At 38.6% G+C, this 15,128-nt stretch overlaps 1 protein-coding gene across 1 annotated transcript in view; it reads left to right on the top strand.

Moving 5' to 3' along the window:
• The window catches only part of CCDC152 (coiled-coil domain containing 152), a 56,244-nt gene that overhangs the window by 34,134 nt on the left and 6,982 nt on the right, over nt 1–15,128 (top strand). The gene's annotated exons all lie outside the window — the stretch shown is intronic.

Below are 15,128 nucleotides of genomic sequence, written 5' to 3'. Positions count from 1 at the left end.
AGATGTTTAAGGCAACAATTGGTGTTAAGTGACTTGCCCAGGGTCACACAGCTAGTAAGGTGTCAGAGGTAAGATTTGAACTCAGATCCTCCTGACTTCAGGGCCAGTGCTGTATCCATTGTGCCACCTACCTGCCCCAACATCAAAGCTATGAATGTGAATGAAAAGAATTCTCCAGTAGAATAGAACTATGTAACAGAAAGAATTAAAAAGCATAATTCAACAGTATATTATTTACAAAAATCGCACTTGAAACATAAATATTCACACAGAGTTAAAATGAGAGTCTAAAACAAATCTATTGTGATTCAGGTGAACTCAAGGGAGAAGTCATGATTTCAACAAAAGATGACAGTAAAAATGGATGCAATATAAAAAGATAACTATGGAAACCACATCATGATTAAAGGCACCATATATAATTAGCCAATATCAATCAAATCTAGATAAATCTGACAAAAAGATGAACAATACAGACATTAAGAACTTCAATAATTTTTTTAAATTAGATATGATAGATTTCTGAGGATTGCTAAATAAAAATAAAAAGAAATTTATATATTTCCTATTGAAGCACAGCACCTTTACAAAAATTTGTCATAAAAACCTCACAAATAGATGCAGGAAAAGATGAAATATTAAGAATATGTTTTATTGATCATAATGAAGTAAAATTTATATTCAATAATGAGCCTTTGAAGAAAGCATTATAAATTAGTTGAATAATCACAATTAGTTAACCAAAAATTAATGACTGTTAATTGAAAAAAATTAAAGTAATTTTTTTTAAATTAATTCGAGACTAAACAATTTAATCCTAAAGATGAATAAAAAGACACATAATAGAAACAAAAGAAAATTTCATCAAACAAAATGACAACAGTGAGACAACATACCAAAACTTTTGTAATGTAGCTAAAGGAATCCTTAGGGGGAAATTCATATCTCATTAAATGCATTCATCCACAAAAGAGAGAAAGCACAAATCAACAAATTGGGCATACAAATTTTAAAAATAAAAACTAGAAAAGCAACCAATTTTAAAACTATAACTAAATGTCAAAATAGAAAATCTGAAAATCAAAGATATTTTTAAAATTAAAACAAAAAAATTGAATTGACAGATAATACTGAAAGTTTTTTAATAAACAATAAGCAATAAACAATTAGCTAGTGTGATTTTAAAGAAATAAAATTGAATGCTTGTATTCAAAATTAGAAAGGAGAATTCACAAAAGATGAAATAAATGAAACTATCAAGAACTATTTTGCCCAATTATGTGCCAACAAAATTGAGCATTTGGGTGGATAAAAATACTTGAAAATCTAAAATATCTGAATAACAGAACAAGAAAGAGAATAAATAGCTCAATATCAGAAAAAAATTAATTGAACAAGCCACAAATGAATTCCCAAAGAAACTTGAGAACCGAATGGATTTACAAATGAATGCTATCAGACTTTTAAGGAATAATTAATTCCAATTTTATATAAACCATTTGTAAAGACATAAAAAGAAGCCCAGACCCAGGCCTCACCGACATAGATCCAGCCCCAGGCAGGCTGCACCAGAGAAAGAGACCTCTGGAACTGCTGAATCAGCTGCAGCTGCAGCTACTTCTGAAACTCAGCTCACAGTCTGGGGAGAGGGTCAAGCTGCTGGCTGGAGGGCAGATTACAACTCACTGCTGGAGCTGAAGTGGAAATTGGTTGTTTTACCCTCCTGGGAACCAGGAAGCAGTCTTGAGTGTCAGGCCCAGATTGGGGAGAGGCACAGGCATGCCTGAAGTTAGCAACCATAGTGAGATAGAATTCTGTATCCAGATTGAAGAGCAAGCAAGCCTGGGGCTATTTACAAACCATAGCACAGGTCAGGGGAGTGAAGAACATGTCTCTCCTCAAATCAATCCACCTGGGATCACCTGAAGCTTGGGACAGTGCAGCCTGGAAACAGTACCCCACTTTAAGAAGGAGTTAAAAATCAAGAAAGAAGTGGGTAAGATGAGAAAACAGAGAAAGATGTGGACCATAGAAAGTTTCTTTAGTGATAAGGAAGATCAAGGTGCACCCTCAGAAGAGGATAGCAATGTCAGGGCTCCTACTTCCAAAGCTTCCAAGAAAAATATGAATTGGTCTCAGACCATAGAGGCACTCAAAAAGGACTTTGAAGATAAAGTAAGAGAACTAGAGGGGAGCAGCGAGGTGGCATAGTGGATAAAGCACCAGCCCTGGATTCAGGAGGACCTGAGTTCAAACCCAGCCTCAGACAGTTGACACTAGCTGAGTGACCCTGGGCAAGTCACTTAACCCCCATTGCCCTGCAAAAAAAAAAAAAAATGAGAGAGAGAGGGAGGTAGAGGAAAAAATGAGAGTGATGCAGGAAAGTCATGAGAAAAAAGTCAACAGCTTGAAAAGCCAAATGGAAAAGCTTTCTGAAGAAAATAATTGCCTAAGAATTAAGATTGAACAAATGGAAGCCAATGACTTTATGAGAAAACAAGACACAATAAAGCAAATCCAAATTAATAAAAAAATAGAGGGCAATGTGAAATTTCTTCTTGGAAAAACAGCAAACCTGGAAAATAGGTCCAGGAGAGATAATCTGAAAATTATTGGACTACCTAAAAACCATGATCAAAAAAATAGCTTAGACATCATCTTCCAAGAGATTGTCAGGGAAAATTGCCCTGATATTCTAGAAAAATGTAAAAAGAAAGGATTCTTCCAAACTCATGCAAAATATGTTCTTGATACATAAACTAGGGAGAGACAAAGCCAAGAAAGAAAATTATAGACCAATGTTCCTAATGAACATTATGTAAATACTTTTTTAAATAGCAAAAAAAAGATTCAGCATATTAAAAATATTTTACACTATGATAAGGTTGGGTTTATATGAGGAATGCAGGGTCAGTTCAACAAATATTACAAAGATAAGCCTTGGCACATGCTTCGCCTTCATTGGACATTCCCCCCCCCCAATTTTATATGAGGAAAATATAAACATAATAGACTACATTAGTAACAAAAATAATACAACCAATCTAGTCATCTCAATAGATGCTAGGAAAGTTTTTGATAAAATCCATCATCTATTTTTGTTAAAAACACCAGGAAACATAGGAATAAATGGACCCCTCCTTGATATGGAAAGTAGTATCTATCTAAAGCGGCAATATTAGATGTAACAGAGAAAGGAGATCCATGATCATTAATATTAATGTAGCTGTGGTAGAAGTGGTAGTGGTGGTGGTAGTAGTAGTAGTAGTAGTAAAAAGTTAACATTTATGTAGTGCTCTAACATTTGCAAAGCACTTTACATATATTATCCCATTTGATTTGGTTTGTTTTTGAGGGGCAATGAGGATTAAGTGACTTGCCCAGGGTCACACAGCTAGTAAGTGTCAAGTGTCTGAAGCCGGACTTGAACTCAGGTCCTCCTGAATCCAGGGCCAGTGCTTTATCCACTGCACCACCTCGCTGCCCCCATTTGATTTGATCTCTAGTGATACAACAAAAAGAATTTGAGGGAATAAGCATAGGAAAAAAAAGGAAACAAAACTATTATTTGTTGTAGATGATATGATCTATCTAGAAAACTCAAAAAGTAACTAAAACATTTATTAACTTTAACAAAGTTGTAGAATATAAATCTAAATTATAAGAATTTCTGTATGTTATCAACAGAATCTAGAAAGAAAACATAGAGAAAAATCCATTCAAAATAGCTATAGAATATATAAGCTATCTGCTACTGGTTAAAAAATAGCTTGATCAGTGAAACAGTTTAAAAACTCAGCATAAGGAAACAAATGAGCATAGTGGCTAAGGTTTCATGAATCCAAAGCTCCTGACTCCTAAAGACTCACTATTTGACAAAAACTGCTGGGGAAACCAGCAAGCAATCTGGAAAGGGCTAGGTATAGACCAACATTCACACTATATACCTAAAAATAAGCTTCAAATTGATACATGATCTAGATATTAATGGTCAAGTGGTAATGGTTAAAAAGTAAACCATTGGAAAAGACTAGAGAATCAGAAAAAACTAAACTCAATTCAGTGCTTAATAAACCTGAGAACATAAGTTGCTTGGGAAAGAGTGCCCTGTTTAACAAGAATTGCTTCAAAACAAAACAAAACAAAACAAAAAACCGGCAGCTAGGTGGTGCAGTGGATAGAGCACCAGTCCTGGAGTCAGAAGGACCTGAGTTCAAATTCGGCCTCAGACACTTAACACTTACTAGCTGTGTGACCCTGGGCAAGTCACTTAACCCCAATTGCCTCACCAAACAAAAAAAAAACAGAAAGCAGTTTTTAGAAATTAGGTTTAGGCCAACACCTTAAACTACATAACACAATAAATGCAACACAGATACAGGATCTTAAAGGTTATACCATAAGAAAAAATAATTAGAAAAAAAATTAGGGGCAGCTAGGTGGCACAGTGGATAAAGCGCCGGCCCTAGATTCAGGAAGACCTGAGTTCAAATGTGGCCTCAGACACTTAACACTAGCTGTGTGAACCTGGGCAAGTCACTTAGCCCTCATTGCCCACAAAAAAAAAAAAAAGAAAAGAAAAGAAATTAGTTAGCAATATTAGTCACAGGGGCAGCTAGGTGGTGCAGTGGATAACGCACCAGCCATGAATTCAGGAGAACCTGAGTTCAAATCCAGCCTCAGACACTTGACTAGCTGTGTGACCCTGGGAAAGTCACTTAACCCTCATTGCCCTGCAGAACAAACAATAATAATAATAATAATAAATATTAATCAGGAAAAAAGGTTATATCATAAGACAATCAATCAGGTACTTTTTGTAGTTATAAACTCTATATGAGCCAGTTGTATGGGGTGACCACCTAACAAGCTAAGCACCATGATCAATGAAGATATAGTGTCTAGAATTAAGAATGTGATAGTTACCATCATAATCTGCTCTGGTCAAACTGCAACTAGAGTATGGTTCGTAGTGCCTGGGACTGCAATTTAAAGGGGATATTAACAGTATAGAATGAATCCAGAAGAAGATAACTAGAATGGTGCAGAAGTCAGCATGGAAACCATTTCATATGAGGAGAAATAAAACAAACTGTAACTATTACCCTGAAGATGAAAAAACTTGACGGGACAAGTGATAGGAAGAGTTGTTTTCAAAGAGGACTTCAGGAAAGGAGAATTAATCTTATTCTGAGTCATGAAAGGGGATATGGCTAGAATTAATGAAGAGAAGTTGCAGGGAGGCACATTTTTGGCACAATATAAAGCAGACCTTTTTAATAATTAAAGCTGACCGTGCCTTATTGAGTAATGAGTTCCCTGTTACTGAAAGTATGCACACAGAAGCTGATTAACAATCAATAAGCGCCCTGGAGTCAGGAGTACCTGAGTTCAAATCTGACCTCAGACACTTAACACTTACTAGCTGTGTGACCCTGGGCAAGTCACTTAACCCCAATTGCCTAACTGAAGAAAAAAAAGAACAATCGATAAGCAACAATTGCTCCAAAAAACATCCAAATAACACCATAAGAAAATGCCTGGAGCAGTAAAACTCACAGAAGAATGTGCTGAAATCATCTTCTAACCAAGAACGGCTTTGATAGTCAGAAGGAGGGAGCTGCTGTGCTGATACAGGAGTCCAGATCAACCCCACAGTCACCCTGACACAGATCCAGTCCCAGGAAGGCCTCACCACAGAAGGAGACCCCCAGAGCCTCTGAATCAGCTGAAGCAGCAGTGTCATCTGGAACTAAGCTCAAAGTCTGGTGAGAGGGCTGAGCCCTGGGCAGGGGGGAGACTATAGGGGTCTATGCTGGTGCCAAGGCAGAACGTGGGTTTTTCACCCCTGCTGGGAACCAGGAGGTAGGCTTGAGTAGCAGTGGCCCAGGTGGGGGAGGGGCACAGGCTCATCAGAGCTAACAACCACAACACACAAAGCTGGTTGATTAGCAAGTTGGTCTGGGGTCATCTAGGACCAGGGAACAGGCCAGGCAAGTGAAGAACCTGATCCTCCTTAATTCATACCACCTGGGACCTTCTGAAGCTTGGGATACTGCAGCCTGGAAACAGTGCCCCACTTTAAGGAGCAAAAAGTCAAGTAAAAGAAAGGCAAGGTAAGCAGACAGAGAAAGGTGAGGACCAAAGAAAGTTTCTTTAGTAACAAGGAAGATCGAGGTGCACCCTAAGAGGAAAATGTCAATGTCAGGGCCCCTATATCTAAAGCCTCCAAAAAAAATGTGAATTGGTCTCAGGCCATAGAAACACTCAAAAAGGACTTTGAAGATAAATTTAGAGAGGTAGAGGAAAAAATGAAAAGAGAAATGAGGGTAATGCAGGAAAAACATGAGAAAAAAGTCAACATCTTGAAAAGCCAAATTGGCCAAATGGAAAAGGAGGTACAAAAGATCTCTGATGAAAATAATTGCCTAAGAATTAGGATTGAACAAAAGGAAGCCAGTGAGTTTATGAGAAACCAAGACACAATAAAGCAAATCCAAATGAATAAAAAAATAGAGGGCAGTGTGAAATATCTTCTAGGGGAAACTGCTGACCTGGAAAATAGGTCCAGGAGAGATAATTTGAAAATTATTGGTCTACCTGAAAACTATGATCAAGGGAAGAGTTTAGACATCATCTTCCAAGATATTCTATGGGGAAATTGCCCTGAAATTCTAGAAGCAGAAGCTAAAATAGAACTTGAAAGAATTCACCAATCACCTCCATAAAGAGATCCCAAAAGGAAAACTCCTAGGAATATCATAGCCAAATTCCAGAGCTCTCAGGTCAAGGAGAAAATATTGCAAGCTGCCAAAAAGAAATAATTCAAGTACTGTGGAGCCCCAGTCAGGATAGCACAAGATCTAGCAGCTTCTACATTAAAGGACCAGAGGGCATGGAATATCATATTCCAGAGGGCAAAGGAAATGGGATACCAACCAAGAATCACCTACCCAGCAAAACTCAGCATAATTTTTCAGAGGAAAAAATGGGACTTTAATGAAAAAGAGGACTTTCAGGTATTCATGATGAAAAGACCTGAACTGAATGGCAAATTTGACTTTCAAATCCAAGACCCTAGAGAACTATAAAAAATTGGAGTTGGGGGACATACCTGGGGTCATACAGTGGGTGACTATCCTGTGTCTGAGGCCAGGCTTTAGCTGGGATCCCCCTGGGTCCAGGGGTGTTGCTTTGTCCACTGTGTCACCTAGCTGCCCCATGATGACATCCTTAGGGTTAAATTGAGGGGTGAGGGGAATGCACTGGGGGAGGGGGAAGGGCAGAGGTGAAAAAAACAGGAAAGAAACAGGAAAAGGCTTATGGAATGGGGGAAGAGACTGAAGAGGAGCAGGGCAGTAAGTGCATTTTACACTCATCAGAAAAGGCTCAAAGACCTTAAACTCATCAGAGGTGGCTCAAGGAGGAACTAACATACACACCCAACTGGGTGGAGTAATCTATTTAATCTGGGCAATAAATGAGCCTCACTCATCAGAATTGGCTCAAAGACCTCAATCTCATTAGAATTGGTTCAAGGAGGGAATAATGTACACACTCAATTGGGTAGAGTAATCTCTCTAAGCCTGCAGGAAAATAGGAGGGGAAGGAGATAAAGAGAGTGGGGCAAAAGAAGGAAGGGCAGAGTGGGGGAGGAGACAGACAGCAAATCCTTTTAAAGAGTGATAGGATGAAAGAAAATGTGTAATAGAATAAATATCATGGGGAAGGGAATAGGATGGAAAGGAAACAGTTAACAATAGTAATCATGAAAAAGAGAAAAGGGGGGAAAATTGTACAAAAAATATTTATAGCAACTCTTAGTGGAGGCTAAGAATTGAGAATCAAGGGAATGTCCATCAATTGAGGAATGATGGAAGAAGCTGTGCTATATGACTGTGGTGGAATGGTCATGTGCTATAGGAAATGACAAACAGGATGATCCCAGAAAAACCTGGAAAGACTAATGAATATTGATGTATAGTGAAGTGAGCAGAGTTGGGAGGACACTGTGCATAGTGACAGCAGTATTGTTCAATGAGCAAATGTGAATGACTTAACTACTCTCAGCAAAGCAATGATCCAAGACAATCCCAAGGAAGTAATGAGGAAGCTTACTATTCACCCCCATAGAAAGAAGTGATAAAAAGAACATTTGTGGATTTTACATATATAACCTGGTTGTGATCTTGTGGAGGGGGGAGGAAAGGGAGGGAGGGAGAAAAACTTGGAACTCTAAATCTTATGAAAATGAATATTGAAAACTACCCTTACATGTAACTGGGGAAAATAAAATAAATGTTTGTTGCTTAAAAAAAAATCAATAACCAAGATTTTTGAAGGGATTCTGAATTTGGTAAGAGGTTACTTTTTTATCAATAAAATATTTTTTAATTCACAGAAAAAAGTGCAGGAGATGGGCGGAGCCAAGATGGCAGAGGAAAGACATTAAGCTCACAGGGCTCCTGATACAATAACCCAAAAAATAGCAATAAAAGAACCCTTGGGGCAGAAAAACACACAAAAATACGGGCTGAGAGTTTTCTCCAGCTATAGATAGATTTCAGGGGGCCATGCTGGGCCACGAGTAAAGCCTATCCCTGCAATCAGGCCCACACACCAGACACCTGCCAGAGGAATTTGCCCCTGTGCCTCTGAATCGGCTACAGCACTGGCGTCTTCTGGAACCGAGCGCACGGTTAGACTGAATGGCTGTCCTGGGGGGAGGGGGGGTAAGTGCAGGGGTACCAGTGGATTGGGGGGAAGGATTTGACTGTCCTTCCCCAGCAGGCAACTGGGAAGAAATCCTGAGCAGCAGGAGACCCAGGTGGGGGAGGGGAGCAGGGGAGCAGTCTCATCGGAGGCTGAGAACCACACCACAGAAAGCTTTGCTGTTTGGTTTCTTAGTAAATAGGCCTGAGGTTATCTCTGGACCTGAGAACAGGCCAGGTGAGATTAAAGCCTGCCCCCCCCAACCCAAAATCCCTGGGACCCTCTGAAGCTGAGAACAGGAGTGGAGACAAGAAGCAGCCCCACCCCACACACACACCCCAGTGGAGAGTTTAAAATCAAATGAAAGCGAGGCCAGGTAGGCCGAGAAGAAGCCCAACCATCCCCCAGGCCACGCTGTAGCTTGAACAGTGTGTCCTGGAAGCAGTGGCACACTTAAAGAAGGAGTTAAAAGACAAGAAATAGTAAGCCAGGATGAGCAGGCAGAGAAAGCAGAAGACCATCAAAAACTTCTTTGGGGGTAAGGTAGACCACAATACAACCTCAGAAGAAGAAGATAATAACAGGGTCAAAGCTCCAACATCCAAAGTTTCCAAGAAAAATATGAACTGGTCTCAGGCCATGGAAGCTCTCAAAAGGGACTTTGAAGAGAAAGTAGGAGAAATAGAAAGAAGATATAGAGAAAAGGAGGAAAGAATGGAAAGGGAAATGAGAGCGATGCAGGAGAGTCATGAGAAAAAAGTCAACAGTTTGAAAAGCCAAATGGAAAAGGAGATTAAGAAACTGTCTGCTGAAAATAACTGCCTAAGAATTAGGATTGAACAAATGGAAGCTAGTGACTTTATGAGAAACCAAGACACAGTAAAGCAAATCCAATTGAATGAAAAAATAGAGCGCAGTGTGAAATATCTCCTTGGAAAAACAGCTGACCTAGAAAATAAATCTAGGAAAGATAATTTGAAAATCATTGGACTACCTGAAAACCATGACCAAAAGAAAAACTTAGACACCATCCTCCAAGAGATTGTGAGGGAAAATTGCCCGGATATTCTAGAAGCAGAAGCTAAAATAGAAATTTAAAGAATCCACCGATCACCTCCTGAAAGAGATCCCAAAAGGAAAACCTCCAGGAATATTATAGCCAAATTCCAGAACTCCCAGGTCAAGGAGAAAATACTGCAAGCAGCTAGAAAAAAGGAATTCAAATACTGTGGAGCTCCAATAAGGATAAAGCAAGATCTAGCAGCTTCTACATTAAAAGACCAGAGGGCATGGAATATGATATTCCAGAGGGCAAAGGAACTGGGACTTTAGCCAAAAATCACGTACCCAGCAAAACTGAGTATAATTTTTCAGAGGCAAAAATGGAATTTCAATGAGAAAGAGGTCTTTCAAGCATTTGTGATGAAAAGACCTGAACTGAATAGAAAATTTGACTTTCAAATACAAGATCCTGGAGAAGCATAAAAAGGTAAACAGGAAAAAGACTTCATGAGGGATATTAAAAGATCAAACTGTTTACATTCCTACATGGGAAGATAATACTTTGAAATCATAAGAACTATCTCAATAAGAAATTCAGGGGCAGCTGGGTGATGCATTGGATGGAGCACCAGCCCTGGACTCAGAAGAACCTGGGTTCAGGTGTGACCTCAGACATTTGACAATTGATGGCCGTGTGACCCTGGGGAAGTCGCTTGGCCCCGGTTGCCTCACCAAAAAACAAAACAAAACAAAAATTCTTCCCAAGAAATTCACAGAAGACAGGGCTGAACTGAATATGAAGGGATGATATCTGTAAAGCATTTATGTTTTGTTCTTTGTAGGGCAGACAGGGAGGGTTGTCTTATGTCTGGGGCTGGATTTGGGCTTGGGGGGCCTCCTGGGTCCAGGGCTAGTGCTTTGTCCACTGTGCCACCTAGCTAATCCATGATGAAATCATTAAAATAGGGTTGAAGTGTAGGAGGAATAAACTGGGGGAGGGATAAGGGGAGAGATGGTCTGGGGAGAGGTATTTCACATGAAGGAAACAAGAAGAAAGCTTATGGAGGAGAGTAGAAGAGGGGGAAGGAGTTGGGGAGTGAGTGAACCTTAATATCATCAGAATTTGCTCAAAGAAGGACTAACATACATACTCAAGTAGGTATAGTAATATACTTTTTTTTTTTTTGGTGAGGCAATTGGGGTTAAATGACTTGCCTAGGGTCACACAGCTAGTAATTGTTAAGTGTCTAAGGTCAGATTTGAACTCGGGTCCTCCTGAATCCAGGGCCGGTGCTCTATCCACTGTGCCACCTAGCTGCCCCTAATAATATACTTTTGCCCTGGGGGGGTGGGGGAAGGGAGAAAAGGAGGGGGGAGAAGGGTAGGAGGAAAGGGCAGATTCGGGGAGAGAGTAGTAAAAGGCAAAATACTTTCAAGGAAGATGAAGATGTTCTGCATTACTGCACCAGTATGACATAGTGAATTGCTTGATCTCATAGGGAGGGTTGAGGAGGGAGGGAGGAAGAAAAAATTAGAACACAGAATTAGCTCAGGGACCCTGATCTCATTGGAGTGGGCTCATGGAGGGAATAGCTTTCATACCCAATTGGGAGGAGCAATCTATTTAACCCTGCAGGAAAATAGGAGGGGAAGAGGAGAAGGAAGGGTGAAAAAAGGGAGTACAGAGCGAGGGAGAGGATAGTCAGAAGTAAGGCACCTCTGAGGAGGAATAGGTAAAAAGAAGATAGAGTAAATGTCATGGGAAGGGAGTGGGATGGAGGAAAATAGTTATGATGATTGATTATAATGGCAAAATGTATGGTACCTACTTTGCTGGGCTTTTGTGAAGAAGATTCCCTGTCAAGCTTAAGGTGCTATATAGAGGTTGTGATGAACAGGATGCTATCGGGAAAACCTGGAGAGACCTACATGAGCTGAAGCAGAGTGAAATGTACTGTATACAGAATAACAGCAATAGTGGGGGATGATCTGCTGGGAAGCATGTGGTTGTTTTCAGCAAGGCAATGATCCAATGTAATCCTGAGAGACTTATGAAGATTGCAGCCCATCTGCAGAGAAAGAACTGATAGTATCTGAAAACAGATAGAAACACATTTAAAATTTTTTTTTCATTTCCTCTTTGACTGTTTTCTCTCACAACTAGCTAATATGGCAATTTTTCCATGTCTACTCATGTATAACTTATTTTGAATTGATTGAGTTCTTGTGGGTGGGGGGTGGGAATAGAGGGGGGGAAGAGAAGTTGGAACACAAAGTTTTTTTTAAATTGATGTTAAAATTTTGTTTTTACATATATTTTGGAAAATAAAATTCTATTCAGAATAAAAAAAAATTTTTTAAGTGCAGGAGACAGTTTTATTACCAGCTTGTTATATTATATATGTGTGTGTGTGTGTGTGTGTGTGTATATATATATATATGTATATGTGTGTATATATATATACACATATATACATATACACATATACGTATATATTATATTTTAAAATAAACTGTAACAGCCGTTTACAGTTTCTTACATAAGCCACTTAAAAACTTATGTTTCCTAATGATTGTTAAGTAAGAGGTTACTTTTAAGAACCATATAAAACTCAAGTTTCTGTGGTTCTGAATAAGAACCTCTGCTCATAGTCAAAGATTTGAAGGTTGGTCTCATGCTAACATTAGGAAGAGCTTGATGCTAGTGTGTTGGTGCTCTCTGGTGGCCAGAATATATGACTACAACTTTTAATGTTTACATTTAAATTTGAATTTTTACATTGCAAGAGCTGTTCTCAAATCAGATTATTCAAACTATATTTCCATAGTGATCACTAATATTTGCTAATTAGCTCTTTCAAAAAAACAATCCCAAGTTTTGAAGCTTTATTATTTATTTTATATTATATTATATTATATTAGAAGCTATATTATATATATTAGCTTTATGTTTTTAACATAAGGAAAAAGGAATTGAGTTTTATTCCTTAAGTTTGGTATAGTCAACATAACTGATATATATAATCAGAGTTAGATAACAGTAGTAAGAAATGCTAGTATGTTGACATGGTACTAATACTTGGTGATACCTTTTTGAAATGTAAACATATTTTTCTGCAAATGATGGAAAGCCTTTTCAGGGTTTAAAATAACTAAACCCTGGACAAGTTTGGGCTGTTCAAGGGAGCAATTTGTGGAAGTGATCCCTGCAAGAGGTCATCATGCAATTAGCAATGACTCACCCAGAGAGAAACATTTCATCTAGCAGTTCAAGAGCTTGTTCATTGGAGAGAGTTCAAAACACAAATGAAGGAGTAGAAACTAATCCAGCAGACTTTGGGAACACACCTGAGTGACTTAGCCAGCAGAGCTGCAGCAACCAAGAGAAAATGTATGAAGAGTCTGGGAAGAGAATCCATGAAGTATTAGGCATCATAAGTTGCTTTTGCTATATCCTACACATGTTTCCCATGATCATTTTACTCTAAGTATGCGATCACTGTTCATATGAATGTTTTGTGCGTTTGAGAGAAAGTGTGCCCAAGGTTGGAGGAAAGAATGCTTTATAACTACTTTTCTTACTATGGCATCTCCATAATCAATTGCTTTGAGTTAATTGTATCTACTGGCTGACTGTTCAATGGAAGCACAGTGATGGGAGCTCATGAACAATAGCTTTAGGGTTAGCCACTCACTGGGTATCCACAAGTCTCAGCACAGGTTGGAAGGAGTACCCCAGGGTAGTGCTACATCAACAATTGTGAGACACATTTAGTACATATATATAAAACTAAGCTTTCTTTTTTTTTTTTTGGTTTTATGAGATATTTTATTTTTTCCGTTACATGTAAAGATAGTTCTCAACTTTTGTTTATACATGCTTTACAATTTCAGATTTTTCTCCCTCCCTCCCCTCCCTCCCCCCTCCCCTAGACAGCAGGTAATCTGATATAGGTTATATCTATATATCTCTATACATATACATATAGATATATATATACACACACATATATATACACATAATAACATTAATCCTATTTCTGCATTACTCCTGTTACAAGAGAAAGAATCAGAGCAGTGATGCAAAACCTCAAAATAGAAAAAAAAAAACAACAGCACCCAAAACAAAAGAAATAATATGGTTCAATCAGCATCTATACTCCACAGTTCTTTCTTTCTTTTTTTTTTTTCTTGGATTTGGAGATCCTCTTCTATCATGAGTTCCCTAGAACTCTTCTGTACCATTGCATTGGTGAGAAGAATATAGTCCATCACAGTAGGTCAACACTCAATGTTGATGATACTGTGTACAATGTTCTTCTGGTTCTGCTCATCTCACTCATCATCAGCTCACGTAAGACCCTCCAGGTTTCTCTGAACTCTTCCTGCTCATCATTTCTTACAGCACAATAGTATTCCATTGTATTCATATACCACAACTTGTCCAGCCATTCCCCAATTGATGGGCACCCCCTCAACTTCCAATTCCTTGCTACCACGTAAAGAGCAGCTATAAATATTTTTGTACATGTGGGTCCCTTTCCCCCTTCCATGATTTCTTTGGGCAAAAGACCTAAAAGTGGGATTGCTGGGTCAAAGGGTATGCACAGCTTTATCGCCCTTTGGGCATAATTCCAAATTGCTCTCCAGAATGGTTGGATCAGCTCACAGCTCCACCAACAATGCATTAGTGTTCCAATTTTCCCACAGCCTCTCCAACATTTATTATCTTCCTTTTTTGTCATTTTAGCCAATCTGATAGGTGTCAGGTGGTACCTCAGAGTTGTTTTAATTTGCATCTCTCTAATCATTCATATGGGAATAGATAGCTTTGGTTTCTTCATCAGAAAACTACCTGTTCATATCCTTTGACCATTTCTCAATTGGGGAATGACTTGGATTCTTATAAATTTGATTTAATTCCCTATATATTTTAGAGATGAGGCCTTTATCAGAAGCACTGGCCTCAAAAATTGTTTCCCAGCTTTCTGCCTCCCTTCTAATTTTTGATGCATTGCTTCTGTTTGTACAAAAATTTTTTAATTTAATATAATCAAAATCATCCACTTTGCATTTTATAATATACTCTATCTCTTGTTTGGTCAAAAACTGTTCTCCTTTCCAAAGATCTGATAGGTACACTATTCCTTTCTCTCCTAATTTACCTATGGTATCACCTCTTATGTCTAAATCATGTATCCATTTTGACCTTATTTTAGTATAAGGTGTAAGATGTTGGTCTAAGCCTAATTTCTGCCATACTATCTTCCAGTTTTCCCAGCAGTTTTTGTCAAATACTGAGTTCCTATCCCAGAAGCTGGAGTCTTTGGGTTTATCAAACACTACATTACTAGTGTCATTTACTACTGCATTTCCTGAGCCTAGCCTATTCCATTGATCTACCACTCTATTTT

Source organism: Dromiciops gliroides, chromosome 1 (assembly GCF_019393635.1).
Source record: "Dromiciops gliroides isolate mDroGli1 chromosome 1, mDroGli1.pri, whole genome shotgun sequence".
Classification (NCBI taxonomy): domain Eukaryota; kingdom Metazoa; phylum Chordata; class Mammalia; order Microbiotheria; family Microbiotheriidae; genus Dromiciops; species Dromiciops gliroides.
Note: the sequence above shows the minus strand (reverse complement) of the source record. Positions and strands in the feature narration are given on the sequence as shown.